This window comes from Anticarsia gemmatalis, chromosome 10 (genome assembly GCF_050436995.1).
Source record: "Anticarsia gemmatalis isolate Benzon Research Colony breed Stoneville strain chromosome 10, ilAntGemm2 primary, whole genome shotgun sequence".
NCBI lineage: Eukaryota > Metazoa > Arthropoda > Insecta > Lepidoptera > Erebidae > Anticarsia > Anticarsia gemmatalis.
Genome location: NC_134754.1, coordinates 8,634,990 through 8,656,671, shown reverse-complemented (window position 1 = coordinate 8,656,671; position 21,682 = coordinate 8,634,990).

The following is a 21,682-nucleotide window of genomic DNA, read 5'->3' as shown; positions in this document are numbered from 1 at the left end:
ACAAAATTATAAAAATAAGTACAATATTTATTTGTATAACATCAATACTGTTGGGTCGCAATTAACATGATACGTTTAATTACCCGCGCATAAATTGTGCACAATATTGTCTGTTTACGAGTGCAAATGAAACCTTGATGTACACTACGACAATGAGGATCGGACACGGCATTTGATTCAACGAGTGTTTATTCCTGGTAAAAAAAAATCTACTTTCAAAGTTTATTAACAATGTTTAAGAGACCCTGAGATTAAATAAAAAATCACTTCTGGTAAATATGTAATTATTATACACCTGCATACCATTAAAATGTTATTGTCCCCATGGGATTTTAATATTTTAGGTCTATCGGATTGTTTAAGCGATGTGAAACCAAATTTACCAGTTACTACCCGCCCTGGTTATTTCACTTAAACTTAACTGTCAATTTGTGACTTTATTAATTGAACTTTGTAGCCTAAATTATTATTCCGCTAACTGTTTATCTAATTAACTGTTTCCATTTGAAATTATTATTTTTCTATTGAAGACATCAAAAATAAATTCGGCGCTTTTCTTCCTTTCGTAGCTCATTGTCAATAATAGTCATAAATATTGGCGACAAATTCCCGCCAATCGCGACAATGCACGTTCCATTTGTCGTGAATTGCGCGGTAAATAATAACGAAACACACCCGTTTATCGTGCTTATTTATTGTCTCATTATGGGGATATAATCGACTGTTTAAAGAGTAATGTGTTTATTATTCTTTATTCATGATGATAATCACTTTTACATCACATGAATGCTACTATCAAATTTATTGTAACTTGAAATAAACTCCAAAAGATATTTGTAGAAGAATAATAGGTTCAAAAGAAATAAAATTCCGTAGTATAGGAACAAGCTACGCCGTAGGCTATTGCTACGTATTTGTAGATGTTGGTTATTGGGCACATAGAGCATTGAAGCTTGGTTTACGAATCTTATGTGATTATAGTAATAGTCAATATTACTAGGCTCCTTGCACACTTTATGTGTTAAGCTATGCTTGCGAGTAAGTGTAACGTGTACTTAACTTATGAAATAATCCAGGGTAACAAAAAAATGCAAGCATATCAGGGAATCCATCATTTTACCATTTTGGAATATTGGTATAATTTAATACACCTATTAACCTTAATCAACCCACATTGGTTTATTATAAAGTTATACAGGCTCAACTATTTGATTCAATAATATTTAATGAAGCGCACAAAAGGCTTTGTATCATTAATATCGAATGTAACGGTAATGATCCCATGGGTATCGCTATAACAGCCAAAGTCCTGTGTCCAAAATTTGGACAATAATGGGCCAAAATTGGCAAGTCTCGCTTGATTTGCTAGTAAATGTGGCAAATTGAAATGTTTCACGGCTCGTTGAAACGTCCCTTAACTGAAATAGATTCGATAATATAATCACATATTAACGTATTTGTTTTTATTAAAACTATATTTGTGCCTAGGATCAAGTTTGAATATTGTTTCATCGGCATTGTGTTCGTAACTAAGTAGTGAAAATATGCAATTCGAAAGTTAATATCTGTTAAGTTGTTACACAACAAACAAGTAAGTAGATCATTAATCAATCCTATTTGTTGAAATGACAAAAAACTACCTAGATTATCATCATTCTTATTTCTAAATCTGGATTAATGAGGACAACAATTCATTTAATTACAAAGAGAGGTATTAGACTAACAATAGACCAAAAATACCCAAGCAAATGAAAACGCGAAGAATGTTCTAAAACCCCTTTAATATAATTTACTTGTAGCACAAAACAGTATCTTATCTGCCCACACCATTAATCAAAATAGAGTCTGTACATATATTTATCTGAACGATAGTAATGACCGTAGACATTCTAATATTTGAGCGGTCCAGTCTTTGGGGACCGGCCAGACAGTCCGCTCCAACTTAGTCCTGGGACAATTCGAGGGGATCGGATTAATCCGTTTTGCATTGCTTTATACCGTGGACACTATAAATAACTCTATCAAATATATTTTGGTTCCATTTGGTAAATGTATTTTCGGACGACTCGAAACGGAATTGAATGGATAGCATTGTTATTTGATTTTTAACTCACTTCACTTGGCCAGCGTGGTGAACTCAAGGCCTAGCCCCTCCCAGGTTTGGGACTACTTGCCCAGCAGTGAGTAGTCATGGGTTTAAAAAAATCATCGTCGGTCTTTTTTAATCCTGTTACAAGAAAATAAATGAAATGTGCCACATGATATCAACCTCACACAACATCCTATAATCTTACGAAGAGGGAAGCAACAAAATGCACGCAAAGGAGATTAAAACAATAAATAAAACGGTTTAGAATGTTTACAGTCTCCTCAAAATGCATAGGCCATTATACGAAGGACTTTATTGTGATTTTGTGTTTAAACAAAGAGGGTGGCATTTTTACGCGGCAACGTAATGAATTTTCAGCATGCCGAGACATCGAGCCTTTTAAAAATTCAACAAGATGTAGGGAGGAATTTGTACACCTCATTGAATAACATTGCTTCATGCATAATTTTTTAGTTTAGGAAAAATTGTCGCGTTTTTTTTAGTTAGACTGCAGATTGTTTGATTAAGTTCCGGGCGGCAAATGTTTTGTTTACTTATTCTTCACATTACTTGGTATTCAAAAAGTTAGATTTTGAACAAAACCACGTGTATAAGTCAATAAGGAAACCTAAAATGAACATTTCGTTCATTTACAAAGCGTACGCGAAGTGCCAATATCAGAGTAAATAATCTAACAAACATTGGTCCAACTCACACAACATATCCAAACTCCAGTAAGTAAATATATCGACTGCCAAAACTCGTCCTTTATTAGTGAAGCCAACTATATCTAATATGATTTCTTGTCAGCTCATATCCTGAGGGATGCAGGGATCAAAGTTGTCGCTAACACAATTAGGGAGACAGATTAGTTTCGGTCAGGAGTCCGCCATACTACCTGACCGCTTAAATTGCCATTCATTTACAACTTAAACTCATTATGATGTTAGTTTAAATGTTGTTTATGAAGTTTATTATTAGCTCTAACTTTGATGATAGATCACAGGCATCAAATAATTGCAGGCTGTCAAAAAAGTTTGCTCCGTTGATTCAATGAAATAGCCACTATAGCCTGATATTCTACTACTATCGAATACCGACAACCTGTCTTCGAAAAATTTTGTATGAAAATCTGATCAGCGTCTCCGACGGGTGTCGTAGGAAATATTTTGGCAGTACATTCTAAATGTCAAAATTTAAATAGCTAGCCGGTTGTCGGTATTCGATAGTGGTAGAGAATCGAGATACTGATTATTCCATTTAACTTTGCCGAAAAGTTTAATAACAGGCGTAACAACCCAATTGAAAACTCTTCGATTTCGATGGCCATTGTACATGAAACAGTATTAAAAAGACATTAAAACTAAACAATGACTGGAAACAATCAAAATCACATTCAGAACTTTCAAAGCCATCGCCAAAAGGTCGCACAGAAACAATTTCCAATCGCAACTTCGAAATTAAAAGCCCCTTCGTCCCATACCCGAAGTTAACCCTTATGAAATATTAAAGAAGTGACATTTTGGCTCCCACATAATTACATTGCATCCCAATACTAGATAATGTCGTCCTAACACATTAAAGTTCAGACGTTCCGTTTGAAATACGAATGAAATTGGATATCCACTGATATTATGAATTTTGTAAAGCATCCCATCTGATGTCGCGATTGGTTTCGAATAACATTCACCGTTTGTGGAATATTTGGATGATGTTTTTTGCTCTTTATTTTATTTCAAACTGGATTTAGATAAAACGTGAGAAGAATTTTCGTAATATTTGCAGCCTATTTAGTATTGAACTGTTTATATTGAAAAAGGTTCATTTTGGTTAATGGCAATATTGACGAATGATATTAAAAATGAATGTGAATTCAAAATTAATAAGCTTTGTAATTTTTTGGCCGTGTTAAATCAACAAATTTCTAGTACAAGTCTTAAAACAAGTTTCCAATATTAATATTGCCTTCTAAAATAAACGTCAAATACAAAACTTAATCACACATTACAACTGTATTTCCATGCTATCTTAGTCCGTCCCCAGAGAGTGGTGGTACATGTGACTATCTGAGGTAGCCGGTAACTACATGCTTGTTAACTCGTCTCATATATTATGAAGCTATGTCAAATGGATACAAGTCCACAGGTGTACAGGATGTTGCGGTGACATTCTTAAATAATTTGTATAATTTTGAGTGGTTGGGAAATTTTTAAATTTCTGTAAAATCTTGTCGTATGTCCCGATTTATATATGTACATATTTAAGATGATTTATATAATATTACATGAGCTGTTATAAAAAGGCAAAGCACAAAATAATGACTAACACTAACAGGCTCTATGATTTTCTAAAATTACTTGGCACCTTAGCTCGTATGGATCTTTGATTTAATTTCTTTGTAGATTTCTATATATTGTAGTAACATTGGATTTATTCAGTGTAGATACTGCTTTATGACACTATTTGTGTAACTGAAAAATTAGTCCAAAACATAACAAATAATTTCGTTAGATTCATCAAATTAAGTATAATATCATCGACGAAAATTCGTCTTCAATATTGAACATGATGTATCCGTCTGTTGGAACAGAAGGTAAAATAAAGGCTCGCCGGATGTCGCGACCTTCGGGGACTTAGCCTTTACTTATTTAACTTGTACTGAACTATCTGCGGGATGACGGGCTCTCACAATATTTGCATGAGCCCCAAATACGTCGAGATTTGGTTTGTACACACTATTGTTATTCATAAAGGTTAATGTGATATTTTGTTTGGTAAATTGATTGTAGAATTTGATGTTTGTTATTGAATTGTTGAGTATTTGGAAACGATAAGGCGGTGTTATAGTTTCATGGCTCTTTGTGTTAAAAACTTTTAGTAGGAAATATTAATTAGTAAAATAATATATTGTTTAGCATTTTGGTAGTCATAAGATCATCATAGTATTATCAAAGTTTGTCTGGCAAGTAGTAAAATCTGAAACCATTACGACATAAAAATAATAGACAACGTAATTAAAGACCTAGCCTAAATAGCGCCTTACATTAACTTACATGCTTCTCAAAACACTACGCTACTAATCACCTCTTATCGCTCCACTTCCCTTTTTCCTAAATAAAACCAAGCTTTACAAAATATTTGGCCGCAAACAATCTGAAAAAACCTTGTATCCGAACTATTATACAAAGGGCGGCACCTCAGCAAACACACCTTTTATTCGCTAAAGATGATTTGTCAAAATAAATTAAGCATAAGACAGACCGAGGCGGAGTTGTCAAATATTTATACGAAACCCACTGGATGTAGCAAATGTTAATGTAAAAGAACTCTCTGTTGTGCGGCACACGATTTGAGGATACTCTCTTGGTATTATGTTTCGCGTTCGTCATTTCTCAACGTTTGATATGGGTCGTAAATTCATAGAAAGTCTACTTTAAATGAAAATCAATGCAGTTTCGTGTCATAGGGATAATATGCGGTTAGATAAGAGTATATAAAACTATGTTTAATTATCTTTGCAAAAAAAAGTTTTTCGCACTATCACATTAAAAGGTTTCGTTTCTAGAACGAACCCTGTATATAGTACTAAGTACTCTAACACCGGTACACTTAAATAGTAGAGCTCTTAAAAACTGTTTCTGTATTTCGTACTGAGATAGGCTCTACCGATTCTTATATTTTTGTACCGCGTTACGACGCTACCTTCAATTCTCATGTGATTTGGTGGTCGCGATCCATCATCGTCGTGGACCACGGTTATAATAATACAACGTGAAATATCCACAAAAGAAACGTACTGCATAAGATTACTTTGATTTGACTAGTAAGAATAAGTAGCTTGTTTATTTTGACCACCTTGGAGTTAAATATTTAGAGACTGCATTTATGACATAATAATATGTATAAAATAAGAAAGATAATTTTAGTGCAATGCGCTGATTTTTTGTTTACAGAATTAAATCAAGAAACCGATACCTAGCTTGTAGGTTTAGTCAAAATATTGACACTGAAGAATGAATAAAATGAAAACGAAAGATGTACGTAATCCGTGATGTGCTTAATTTAAACAATAGCAAAATATAATTTGGACCATATTTTATGATGAGAATGACGTAGTAGAGAGCAAAAAAATTGCGTTTTTCAGGCCTTTACGATTTACCGATTAGGCGTGCGGTTACAGATTTTTATGGAACTGTCACTAAATCGCCTGGGCCACATAAGGAGGCCTAGAATAAGAAATACACCTAGAATATATTTGTGTTTCTAAAACATAAAATCAAAATTTAATATTTCTGAAGTAATTCAATATTGACACGAGCAATTTATTTAAGTCTCCCTTACGATATAAGATGACATTACGAAATGGTTGCGTACACTTAATATTCATCAACTGGTTCGTTTCGCTTCGCTTGGCGCGCGGTTTTGTTTTATATCACTCATGTAAACACGCGGTGTGATCTTACTTACTTTGTCTTTTGGTGGGGTGCATGAATGTGGATGTAGTGTTAATATAAGAATTATACGAATGTAATGCCTTTAGTTCAGATTACATATTTCTTCTACTATATGTAAATACTTGTGTTGATGTTAGTTTTAAGGCAATACGATTCTTTAAAGTCTATGTCTTATTTTTTCTTATGTCCAACGATAGACTTCCTTTTTGGACGTAGCATTTGGTACACTGCCTGATTTGATGAAACACTAATTCGCTGAAAAATGTTATAGTTCAGTTAATGATGACTATATTATTACACACGCTACATTACCTACAACAAATAGAAGGCTGAATGCCAAACACCTGAGTTTTAAATACGTCATAAATAATGAACATTAGTTAAACTACTTTTCGAATTAAATGTATTGGATCCAAAACTCCTAAAAGAGTTACTAATTGCTAGCTCAAACCAATATAACTCTTCCTATTGCACGTAACTGAACAATCATCCTTGTATTTACAGACCGCTAACAAGACTGAGGGTAGTCGGAGCAAGAAATTAAGAGTTGAGTCGCCGCGCCTCGTGGGAAATTCAACCAATCACGTCCAAGAATTGCTGCAGTGACCACCGACACACAGCTACACTACATACACTACTTCTTAAGTACTTCTTTATAAGTTGTGTAAGGCAATTTGTTGAAGTTTCCCCGCAATGGACAGTGTTTGAAAGAGTTTGATGATTGGTTTTCAAGAAAATTTTCAAAAGTATTTACGATGCACACTTTTGCTATTTTGTCTGGTAAAATTGCTGTATTGTATATAATTTTTTATTGAAAGTGCACGAAATATTGTTATAGATCTAACATAGATTTTGTTATTACTGAATATTAATAAAATTATATCGGTACGCAATTTATAGTATGTTTTCATACAAACACATTGAAACATTTATTTTACCGCTAAAAACATTATTTAAAAAATAACGCCACAATATTTACCATCCATTATCATAATTAATTGTAAATATGAGTTGTCAAAACATCAATAATCACCGGTAAGGTCCCAAGGGTGTGAGACATTCTGAAAAACGCCTGCGAAAGCTTTTAAAATTAAAATCCATTCATTCAAGCCATTTCTTTGTGGTCCCCCTTTGGAGGTAACCGCAGACGATTCCGATTGTCAATGTACTGAGATGAACTCGATGAAATGGTTTGAAGAAACCTTTTGTGATATTTTTTCTTTGGGCTATCAGATATGGTTGTTTTAATCGTGAGTTACGTGTGTTTAACTACCGAAACTTAATTCATTGCCTTTCCTTAAATATTTTTTCTAACTACTACCTTTTACTCCAAAAACTCTACGTAGGTACATATTTACATACATTGAATCACGCCTTTATTCCATAGTGTTAGGTAGACATAAAAGAACGGCACTTGGCTTTTACAAACTTCACTCACATCATAAAAATTAACTCTAGCGTACCCAATCGAATAACTCACCGTTTGAATACCTTATTACAATTATAAACTATCTCAAAATTATGCTATGTATATCAGAAACAACTGTAACAGCCAATGCTGCTTTATAAAAAACTAGAAAACAAAATGGTATTTTAAAAAAGTTTACACGGAAGCCATTTATAAAGCCGCCATATTATTCAACACTCAAAGCATCAGGCCGTAAAGATTTGAAAAATCTTTGTTCGGAATTCAAACAAAGATTCGAAATTCAAATCCCATGCGATTGGCACGTCACAGCGCTGTGACGCTCAGAATTATTACTGATTGATTATGCATTCGCGTCACACTTGACGGGTGGCGGGAAAACAATGTGATTCCGATATTTTTGTTTTTATTTTTTGATAAAAAATATATTTTTTGACATTGGAGTGCTAGTATTTTACACCAACCGTTTTCAAGGTTTCAATTAGCATAAAATGTTTTAGTGTGTTATCACACTAGTACTGTAATTACCTAGTTAAACAATTCGAGGTTGAACAAAATTAAATAAGTGAAAATAATTTATAATATTTGACTTAACGAGTATACTACATATATCAAAATGAATAGTGCAAAATAGGTGCGGTCATGTTTTACGTTCCTACAGCTAAAAAATTCTACGTATACCGTAGTTATAAAATGGCGACATTATCACACCAAAAACGAAATACCAAACTTCAAACTAAAATACATGTTTATTTAATCCAAAAACCACTAAAGTCATTAGCAAGTGACCCTTCTCATAATAAAACAAGGTTCATCTTGACACCCGGCTTGTCCCGCAAGACCCCGGCTGACCAATTTACGACCCTTGAGATGAGGACCGGAGATAACACTAAAATGTCCTGCAACTGTACTGATAATGTGGAGCCTAATGTTATGAAGACATTTGGTTGTTTTAGAAAATATTTTAGCGTTGAAGAAGGGAAACTCTTCGTGTATTAAAATTTGACGATAAAATACGATGTGACGTAATTTCTGCGAATGAATTATATAGACTAGATGTCTGTTTCGTTTAAACAATCGTCTGTGCTTACGCCCTTATTCCAGGTTTTTCAATAAATTCATCGAACGTAAATGACTGTGTTCCCGTCGGTGATAGATTTTACCAAGTATTTTTTTTCTTTATGCTACTGAAAATAGGGTTTAAAAATGTTTTGAAATCAATTTTGTTTATACTATATAATAAAAGAAATAATTTTACAATGTAAACATAACTGATCAAACTAGGGTAATAAATCATAGTAATTATGGCATAAGAGCTTTTTAAATATTTAGATGTCCCGTCAGGTCAGAATATTTGGGGTGGCTACTATAGTGATGGACACGTGCCGTCGATATTTTACGATCAACGATGTTTAAAATAATATCGATTAGTGATAAATCTCCAGTATCGAGTTTTGAATATTTCGACAACATCAGATACTAGTATGAACAATGTACTGGAACTATGTACTGGAAATTAATGTTAAGCACTAAGAATTCGGAGACGGTGGCGAAAGAAGAAAGTAATCACTCGCGCGCCAGTTTTTTTTAAATGTTACAAAATTTGCAATGAAATTGATTATGAAACAAATCTAATCGCCTCAAGGAATAAAAACTCACTTATATTATATTTAACCAACACACCTCGATTCTGTTTAAACTCAATATCGAAACTAAATCATATTATCGATAGGACAATAACTTTAAAGTCACCCCATCCCTAATCCCTTGCTCCCTATTTTAAAGCATGTGGCGTATGACCACGGGCCCTTCACCCAAATTGAGTGCTCCTTCACTGGTGGATAATACCACCGACTTTGTTAACTTTACAGTAAAGTTCGTAATATTACTGTTTTTCAATCATTAACAGCTCTTCTCATAAATTCGAGTAGAAAAAATAACTTCCTATGAGATTTTATTAGAATAACAATCTTGTTTCCTTTAGGCTGGATAGGTTTTTAGGGTTAAAATTTTCACTTACTGACAGCAAGGTCATCTTAAGGATTATAATATAAATATGGATAATTTGCAATAGCCGTGTCTTGAGTAAATTCTGAAAAGAAAACTTCATGCCTTGAATATAACAACAATAACAACAATATTATTCCATTCAGAGTATAAAAATCTATCATGTTTGTCACACTTATACGGCCACGCGCGATATAAAGTCCACAAAAGCCACCATACGCCATTATCAAAATATCTCTATCCAAATAGCCAATTAAAATGGTAAAGTTCAAGCGACAACTGTTTGTCTTGTTAGCAATATTTTTAATTGAGACAGACCCTACACATGCACTGTCAAACAATAGTTGGATACCACCATTAATCATTGATCCCTGTTGACTTCATTAAACTTTTCACGAAATGTAGGGAAAGTATGCGCTTGATGGAGCTCAAGTTACACTGGTTTTAAAGTAAGGTCATTGTTTACATGAACCGGGCAAATAATTAAGAATGTTCATTGGTTTTGTCAACACAATCTATGGAGCCAGCCAGTGTGATTGCGGTGGGATTCGATTGTTTGATCTCTTCGCGTATTGTGGGTACAAGTTTATTGGTTCTGTCAAAACATCAATAATCACCGGTAAGGTCCCAAGGGTGTGAGACATTCTGAAAAACGCCTGCGAAAGCTTTTAAAATTAAAATCCATTCATTCAAGCCATTTCTTTGTGGTCCCCCTTTGGAGGTAACCGCAGACGATTCCGATTGTCAATGTACTGAGATGAACTCGATGAAATGGTTTGAAGAAACCTTTTGTGATATTTTTTCTTTGGGCTATCAGATATGGTTGTTTTAATCGTGAGTTACGTGTGTTTAACTACCGAAACTTAATTCATTGCCTTTCCTTAAATATTTTTTCTAACTACTACCTTTTACTCCAAAAACTCTACGTAGGTACATATTTACATACATTGAATCACGCCTTTATTCCATAGTGTTAGGTAGACATAAAAGAACGGCACTTGGCTTTTACAAACTTCACTCACATCATAAAAATTAACTCTAGCGTACCCAATCGAATAACTCACCGTTTGAATACCTTATTACAATTATAAACTATCTCAAAATTATGCTATGTATATCAGAAACAACTGTAACAGCCAATGCTGCTTTATAAAAAACTAGAAAACAAAATGGTATTTTAAAAAAGTTTACACGGAAGCCATTTATAAAGCCGCCATATTATTCAACACTCAAAGCATCAGGCCGTAAAGATTTGAAAAATCTTTGTTCGGAATTCAAACAAAGATTCGAAATTCAAATCCCATGCGATTGGCACGTCACAGCGCTGTGACGCTCAGAATTATTACTGATTGATTATGCATTCGCGTCACACTTGACGGGTGGCGGGAAAACAATGTGATTCCGATATTTTTGTTTTTATTTTTTGATAAAAAATATATTTTTTGACATTGGAGTGCTAGTATTTTACACCAACCGTTTTCAAGGTTTCAATTAGCATAAAATGTTTTAGTGTGTTATCACACTAGTACTGTAATTACCTAGTTAAACAATTCGAGGTTGAACAAAATTAAATAAGTGAAAATAATTTATAATATTTGACTTAACGAGTATACTACATATATCAAAATGAATAGTGCAAAATAGGTGCGGTCATGTTTTACGTTCCTACAGCTAAAAAATTCTACGTATACCGTAGTTATAAAATGGCGACATTATCACACCAAAAACGAAATACCAAACTTCAAACTAAAATACATGTTTATTTAATCCAAAAACCACTAAAGTCATTAGCAAGTGACCCTTCTCATAATAAAACAAGGTTCATCTTGACACCCGGCTTGTCCCGCAAGACCCCGGCTGACCAATTTACGACCCTTGAGATGAGGACCGGAGATAACACTAAAATGTCCTGCAACTGTACTGATAATGTGGAGCCTAATGTTATGAAGACATTTGGTTGTTTTAGAAAATATTTTAGCGTTGAAGAAGGGAAACTCTTCGTGTATTAAAATTTGACGATAAAATACGATGTGACGTAATTTCTGCGAATGAATTATATAGACTAGATGTCTGTTTCGTTTAAACAATCGTCTGTGCTTACGCCCTTATTCCAGGTTTTTCAATAAATTCATCGAACGTAAATGACTGTGTTCCCGTCGGTGATAGATTTTACCAAGTATTTTTTTTCTTTATGCTACTGAAAATAGGGTTTAAAAATGTTTTGAAATCAATTTTGTTTATACTATATAATAAAAGAAATAATTTTACAATGTAAACATAACTGATCAAACTAGGGTAATAAATCATAGTAATTATGGCATAAGAGCTTTTTAAATATTTAGATGTCCCGTCAGGTCAGAATATTTGGGGTGGCTACTATAGTGATGGACACGTGCCGTCGATATTTTACGATCAACGATGTTTAAAATAATATCGATTAGTGATAAATCTCCAGTATCGAGTTTTGAATATTTCGACAACATCAGATACTAGTATGAACAATGTACTGGAACTATGTACTGGAAATTAATGTTAAGCACTAAGAATTCGGAGACGGTGGCGAAAGAAGAAAGTAATCACTCGCGCGCCAGTTTTTTTTAAATGTTACAAAATTTGCAATGAAATTGATTATGAAACAAATCTAATCGCCTCAAGGAATAAAAACTCACTTATATTATATTTAACCAACACACCTCGATTCTGTTTAAACTCAATATCGAAACTAAATCATATTATCGATAGGACAATAACTTTAAAGTCACCCCATCCCTAATCCCTTGCTCCCTATTTTAAAGCATGTGGCGTATGACCACGGGCCCTTCACCCAAATTGAGTGCTCCTTCACTGGTGGATAATACCACCGACTTTGTTAACTTTACAGTAAAGTTCGTAATATTACTGTTTTTCAATCATTAACAGCTCTTCTCATAAATTCGAGTAGAAAAAATAACTTCCTATGAGATTTTATTAGAATAACAATCTTGTTTCCTTTAGGCTGGATAGGTTTTTAGGGTTAAAATTTTCACTTACTGACAGCAAGGTCATCTTAAGGATTATAATATAAATATGGATAATTTGCAATAGCCGTGTCTTGAGTAAATTCTGAAAAGAAAACTTCATGCCTTGAATATAACAACAATAACAACAATATTATTCCATTCAGAGTATAAAAATCTATCATGTTTGTCACACTTATACGGCCACGCGCGATATAAAGTCCACAAAAGCCACCATACGCCATTATCAAAATATCTCTATCCAAATAGCCAATTAAAATGGTAAAGTTCAAGCGACAACTGTTTGTCTTGTTAGCAATATTTTTAATTGAGACAGACCCTACACATGCACTGTCAAACAATAGTTGGATACCACCATTAATCATTGATCCCTGTTGACTTCATTAAACTTTTCACGAAATGTAGGGAAAGTATGCGCTTGATGGAGCTCAAGTTACACTGGTTTTAAAGTAAGGTCATTGTTTACATGAACCGGGCAAATAATTAAGAATGTTCATTGGTTTTGTCAACACAATCTATGGAGCCAGCCAGTGTGATTGCGGTGGGATTCGATTGTTTGATCTCTTCGCGTATTGTGGGTACAAGTTTATTGGTTCTGTCACAGATTGGTGTTTACCCTTCCATTTTTGATGTAAGGAGTGTATGATTTCAATGATATAGTTTGAACAAGCCAAAATAGCTTGCTTGTTGTTATTTCGATGGTTGGCTTCTGTTTGTCTCCTAATGAACGTCCATAAAAAGAAAAATATCACGAATCGATGTAATTATTTGATACTTACGTCAATTTACGTTACGTTTATAAAAGAATGAATATGGATCAGTTCTTGCAAGAGTGAAATATATATTATCAGTAACGCAAGCTGAAGATGCAGATATCTAGAGAGCTAGAGAGCTAGAGATACCGAACTAGATTTTCAAAGAAATTTGCTAGTTGAAAACTTCTTTTAATTTAAAACCCTTATAATAGAAACAGGACAAGGCAGGATCTAAGGCAAACAACAGAAATTAAATATAACACATGACCAAAAGCCTAAGAGAATGTCACAATTGGACGTCAGTAAACAACCCTTAACACACACATTAACTTCCTTGAACCGAAGCAATTTCTTTCGGAAAGGATTCTTCAGGGGAACTTATTCATTCCCTTATTAGGGCGATGTTTGTTTTGTGCGGGACATAGCCCGGGAGATTCTCGGGTCATTATCCGGGAGCGGGACACGTGATGCGTGAAATTATTTCGTACTTTACACAGTAGTGCGACGGGTGCGTGCGCGCTGGTGCAAGGGGCGCGCGCTTACTGTGGATATGACTGTTGTTAGGGTGTGACGAGTTTTTATATTGTTTCGTTATGAAAAAGTATACTAAAACGGTTATTGAAAATGCATTACTTACCTCACGGGCAGATGCAATCTTTATTCACATTAATAATAGCAATTATATCAAGAATCTTGTTAAAACAAGTCACAACCGTATCTAATTTAAGTAGGTATTGCGTTATATTACTGTATCTTCCAAGTGCACGCCACCGGCTACAAGCGTCAAAAAAGATTATGCCCCGTCTCATTGACTCTTACTTAACCCTAGCCGAAAATGTTACAGTGTTTATTGTATTGAAAGAACATTCCTCTTTCTTTTAACTTATAAAACGATATGTACCTAATCAAAGCAACTGATTTTCTGAATTCTGAATAGAAGTCTCAAATCTAGGAACAAAATACATTAAGAATATGTTAAGGTCTTTCAATCCATATCACAGTCACATCCACCCTATTCTCCTCCCGTTAGAACCCCAGCCGATAACGATTGGTATAAAATGAAGTTGTAACCCGATACATCTGTTACAAAAGGACATATTCGCATTGTCACACCGACACTGTTTATAATTGTACAATCAAATAGAGTTGGAAAGCCAATGAGACGGACTGAAGCACAATTAGATGACGTTTAGAGGTTTGGACAAATGTTTTGTATTGATGGTTTAAATAATTGTTGTTTTAGGTAATGCATTAGTATTGAATAAGTCGGCGATAATTGCACTCTGGGTTGTGAAAGCCCTCCACAAAAGTATACAATTCGTCCCAGAAGCATATCATATCATACTCATACTTTGTTGTATTTGTGTTAAAATGTAGATTTGCAGAAAATAATATGTGATTTTTACAAATAGGAAAACGCTTAATTACAGTCAAGCATTATTAGAAGCTCAGTTTCAATAAAAGTAATATGCTACTTCATAACTCAATGACAAAAATTGGGATGCAAAAAATCCTTTTTTCTACTCCTAAAGAACCTTTAAATTAGTTTATGTACTTAACAAAATAAAAGCATTCCGTAACACCGTCAATTTTCAAGGGGAAGATAAATTCGATAAGTGCGTGTGTTTATCTGAAAGAATTTCAATTTGGTTCGTTGCGCGTCGCCTGTCTTGCATCGTTACATTTCTTACACACAACGAGATATTAATGATTGCCGAGAACACGTTCGAACACCTCACTTCTTAAGACATTAGGGCCGTGGAGGATTCTACGTTTATTCATTTTGAAAGAAGGGAAGATTTGCAATGTTCCATTGAAAGCGGATTTGTGTTTCACGGAAAATGAATTGCTTGGATGTCGCTTAATCTTGTTTCTATTTATGATGTCACGGCTTTAAAGAAAGTAGAAAGCCGTGACATTATTACAGTTTAAAGTCGTAATAATATCTGACATTTATGATAAAGCTTAAGTTCTGTGTCTTAGATGTTCTACAGCGAAATAAACGATTTTCGAAGCATTTGTCAAACACTTGCAATTTAGTCCAAAGTTAAATTGCGTACTTCATAATTTGTCTTCAACATTGACAAATCAAATTATCATACAATAAAACTCTGTCTAAACATCATTAAATACGAAAGCCAAATTCATCAATAAGCACCGAAAACTCCGTTAATAGAATCCTATTACCGAACAACGAGCGAACATATTTTAAAAGGGAAACATAGAATTCGTTACACCCTGTACTAAATATCTTTATTTCATCGCACATTGAACACCAATGAACACAAAAGGACAAGTTGAAATTAAATTTATTGCTTGTCAAATATCACTTGTTGTATTATAGTATTGTATTCGCGGAACGTTAGTGGTAATTGCAACAACACATGCTATGACAAAGAAAGGGGTACGAAATAAATGGTGAAATTCTGATTGCTCGTTAAAGGGTATTCAGAGAAATTGTGTCGCCATATCGAGATATGTTTTGTGGATGTAATAATTTTCTAACACGCAGTTCGTGAAATTAGCGGACGAACGGACCTTTGGCCTTTGATTATAACCACATATAAACTAAAATGTACCATATCTAATTATAATGGAAAACAGTCTTTCACTTACGTTTTCGTCTAAAATAGGAAAACGTATAATTAATAATGATTCTAATACAACCGCATTACGGCATTACCTTAATAAAACATTGGTATTTACAAAATGGAATGCAGATTTTTCATTTTCTACAACGTAAATTTTGTAGTAATAGTAATCTTCGACTCCCTTTATCTTACACAAAGCTTTTTAGATGTCACGTCCATTGCCAAAACACGAGAAACAACTTCCCACCACTGTCCATACTTCACCTTTAAAGCCATAACCAAACTTTCTAAACAACCACTATTCAAAACTGCCACTAAAAAGCAATTTGGTATACTTTAAACTAGCGTGTGAGGTTCCCCTAGAAGTGCTAAGCCGTGTAGAGACCGGTGTTATTCCCAGGGCCGCGTCGCTTATCCATCAATATATCTTTTGCATACCGTTGAGTGCTTCGTAGTTTTATATCGTGTGTGTCTAGCTTTATACCTTGTGTAGTGCAAAGTTTTGGGTGGACGTAAGATGTTTTTAGAAAGAAAGAATGTTTTTTCTAGGTGAATTAAGTAATATGTTGGAAATGATGTAGTGTTTTATTCAACCCAACTCTACTAAGCATAAACGATGTATTTAATCAAAAGAAGAATGAAGATAGACAACTGATAAAGCACACAAGGATGTAAGTTTCAAACGTACTTGAAATTTAATCATACTATTGCGACGGTAGCATGTGACCAACGAAATATACGATCAATTTCTTTATTACAGTCTATATAAGTTAACTTAAAACACGATGTTCTCCCATAAGACCTATGAAAGGCGAAGTGTTTTTGCACGAGACACTGACGAAAACGTATGTTGAAAAGCGTAGAAGAGCGTTTTCAGTTTTTAAGTAGGCAATGAAACGGGCATAACGCTAAGCCCCTACAAGCACGTAATTTGCTTCTACTCACAAAATGTAATTTAAAATTCCATTTCAATCAACTCGCAATATCAACAAGGTGATTCGCCGGACCATAAATTCGCAATTACGTCACTGGCGAACGACGTTCAAAATTACCTATTTCCAACATTTTTTTCCATCCAACTCCCAGTAGGCATCGAAAACTGGGTAGGTGTGGTCGGACCTAGAGAAATCACTCCCATTGGTCGCTCCTGAACACACCCACTGCTGTAACAAAAAGGAACATGGTAACATAACGAGGCTTGTCCCTAAACAGCGAGCCTTGAGAATTTCTCTCTCCCTTTCTCAAGTCGTTCGTTGTGTTTCAGGACGGTGCCCACTGAAACCGGGTTCGTATCTAAGTCCCGCGTGTATTGATCAACGCCATCTATTAGAAACTCATCGAACTACGTGCACAGAGTTTCAGCAAGATGGCGCCGACAGTCACTTCGAAAGCCTTATTTTGAGGAGGAAAAGTTGTTGACTTTGTTACTCTTTGGAGTATTTGAGATACTATTTGCTGAGGTTTAAACTACACTAACTTTCGAAACACGATACTTTGATTTCTGTTCATTCATTGTATGTTCCACCCAAAATGAGAAGTTGTAAAGTAAAGATACTTAATCACACCTACTTAAACTTTTCATTAATTATAATAAACTACTCAAAAACTTTCCACGTTTTTAATTTAATAACAAAGCAACAAAATAATTTTAATGATTCACTTTACTTGACAAATAATAGGAGCGGGCATTAAACGCGAAATCGATATCTTGTAAGTAGCTTATCAATTTTATAAGGGAGGCTTAACTTCCTACGCACTAAGTGCTTATCCGACGACAAATACCTAAAATTCAATATTTCTTAGCAAAGCGATATTAATTAGCGTCTGGTTTTATTTTATTTATTTTTTGGTAATGTTTTTATTTTAAAGTATCTTCAACTAACTCTAAATTGTTAAGATTTTATTGACTTTTGACATTGTTGTGTAAACAAATAAATAAAAAGTGCTTATAGCAATTATATGATCTCAATAATTGTATAATAATATTAACTTAATCACTCTTAAGAACTTTCTTTGTATCGATTAAATCAAATCAAAGAACTAAGTTCTGGAATTATTAAAAATTCAATACATTTAATTTTGAATATGTATTTTTACAAATACTTAACTTAAAACTCAAAGTTTTCCCCCCTTCTCTCCAATATGTGCGAAAGGAGTGATTGTCTATGCGTCATACTCGTGAACGGGCGCTGCGCTGGGTGACTGGTCGACATGGCTATGGATGAGATTGCCTAAATTGGCACAATTAAATTCTAGAAATAAATCGTTTGTTATACAGTATACTCTTGAAATGCCTCTTATGAGGTCTATACTAATATGTATGTAGGTAGATGCTACCAATATACTTGTAACAATATTATTATTTTTATTAATATTTTGCTGACTAGTACTTAACTAAATATGTTGGGTAATGTTGATGGTAGCTCCTTAAATAATCATAAAAATATATTTGACGATTAAAGAGTGTGGCCAGGAATTTATGCTAGCTCTCTTCATTGGTCCTACCTACCGAACTGGCGATAAATTTACCTAACTACTACATTTTAGACAATCATAAGTGTGTATGACCTCGATTAATTATTAATCTGAATTTGCTTTTAATGTCAACATTGTCAATGAATATAATATAAGCCTATTACAATTCCTTTACTAGGCATGGATTTCCTCTCAGTAAGAGATGTAAAAGATTTATTCATCTATCAGGTAACGATTGATTTCCATTAAAATACTTTATAAAAAACCCATAGAAATACAAGGACATACTTACACGGTTTTTATATTGTTATACTTATACTTTTTATATTAAAGTAAACAATGTGCGACTTCATAAACTTATTTAGTTGTAATTCAAACATACTGTTTTGCTTACGATACGTAATTTATTGTAAATAACTGTACATATTGTTGTTGTTACATCTATCAGTTTATATCCAAACATCGATAAAGAAAAACACTTGAAACAATCGTGCGAAATTGCGTTGTAAGTCACAGTGTATTGGTAATAGCTAATTAGGTGTAATCCTATAATCGGTCAGGTTAGAAAATTACCCACTCGGGCCCTATTTGCGGTCGCTACGATTAGGCCCATAAAACTCAGAGCGATCTTGATAAGGGATGCGCGAATAGCAACGTACGTACAATACCGTGAGGTGTTCGTGTAATAAACATTCGTTTGTAATTTATGTTCTTATGTGCAGATTTCGTTTGAACTGTATTTGCAGAGTTTGTGTATCGTGCAACAGTTTGTAATGTAACACGGTATTGCTGTTTCGGTTTATCGTAAATTATGTGTCAGTATTTAGCTGGATATCGAACAGGTACACATGTATATGTGGAAATTGTCATACTCTACAGTGAAAAATGTATGCTTCGTTTTTTTTATATTTTGTATAGGTACAGTTTTTCCTAATTGGAACCCACTTTTGAATTACATTAATAATATGTTCCCCACTTGTTAGTTTTCCAATAATTTTATACTTCATTTATAATTAAAAAAATATAAGGGGGCTAATTATTATTAAACTCATGTTTGTAATAGGGAGAATTTTAATTCTAATATTCTATATTAAACACTTATATTAACGTTATAAATAAATTGTCGTTTGCCAACAGTAAAATTGTATACCTAACACTTCACTAAAATTCTATACACACATAAAGGTACTGACTAAACAACGAGCTCTAACTATCGCAGAGTTTATTTCGTTTGTGTAAAATTTCAGACAGTGTACGTCCAAGTTGAGAATTTTTAGCTAACTGCCACTAAATTCCGCATGATTTTTAGTCTAACTTTATACCGCGGAGACGTCTGCCCGCTCTGAAATTCAGCTTCATTACCGTCTAATGCATATTAAAATAGTTTTTGTTTGAATTAATGCTTGAAATACACAGGCATGCTATTAAAAGCATATTCAACTTTTGCTTTGGACTGCTCATTATATTAGAACTTTATTTGTTTACCTACAGGTCTAGGCATTTTGAGTCATATGTCTCTTTGAGTCACGTGACTCATCACTCAGAATGCGTCAACGAGTAAACGTAATAGGAGAGGATATATAGGACACGGATAAAAAATTAAGCCTAGAAATTAAGTATACATTTTCAAAGTTTTATTGTAACTTATGATTCTAAATAAAATATTTTTTCTAAGACAAAAGACAATCGAGAATTTCAGAAGTTACAAGTTCAATAACCTATCTCTAATAAGAACTCTTTAATAACATCCTTTTACTGTCAAAGCCTTATTAGAACTCAATAAAACTACACTGGAGTCAATCAAAACAGTAAAAAGTCCTAATAAGTAAGTAATCAAAGTCCCACTACACATGAACATTGAACATGGAATGCCTCGTACAAATATCATTCTGTAACGTCAGTGGGACGTACAAAACAAAGTGCTACAATTAAGTCGCGACCCGCTCCGGTAGAGTTCAACAGTTTTTCCCTCGTAATTCTATTACATTATTAACTTACACCGTGTTAAGGAAGTAGGGATGGGATTCTGCTTATCGATGGAGTAAGATGATTAACTTGAGATTGTACTTGATATCTTTTGTATCGACGTCATGGTTTCTATGAAGACAATTGATCTATATTGTGACTATATTAAGTTGTTTATGCAAATAATAAAAAAAAAAAAAATTGTTTCTAATCTAAGACCTAAATTACGAGTATACTCATTGTACGAGCATGATTGTTTTAGTTTTTTACTAATTTTATCGGTTATCATACCATGACGTGATATAAAAGTCACATGTAATTATGATAAGGTTTTCTTTCAGTAAGTGTAATATTTCTTTATGACCCTTCCATCTTATCAACAACTCTCAAAGGCAGGTCATATAAAACATTTGATTTCTCATCCTTTTCATTTGTTAGTGTAACAAGTTTCATCTTATATCGATACCCACCTGTCGACTAACTCTCATCCCGCCTGTACACGGCGCGGCGGTCTCCCGTCTCGCCGCTCTCACAAAGATCGCTAGCTGAAAACTTTTAATACTTTAACTTGACTTTCACTCAATTTCGCTTAACGCCTCCGTTGACACGCCTCGATGCCTTTTACATAGCTTTGTAACTGTTTTACTAGGCATTATGACAAAAACTTTGACCAGAAAGTTCAAGGTGTAAGATTTAAAAAGTATTATTAAATTAAATATAATTAAAGCAACTAACTATTGCTGACTCTTTCCTCGTTAAAGTTGTTTTATGATCAGTGTTACAAGAAATCACATCTTTTTCTCATAGGGACATAGACCAAAAATTACCACTCAGTATGATATTTACAAAGAAAGAGCAACATATTGCCTTAAAACTACTTAATAGTTCTGGCTATCATATCAG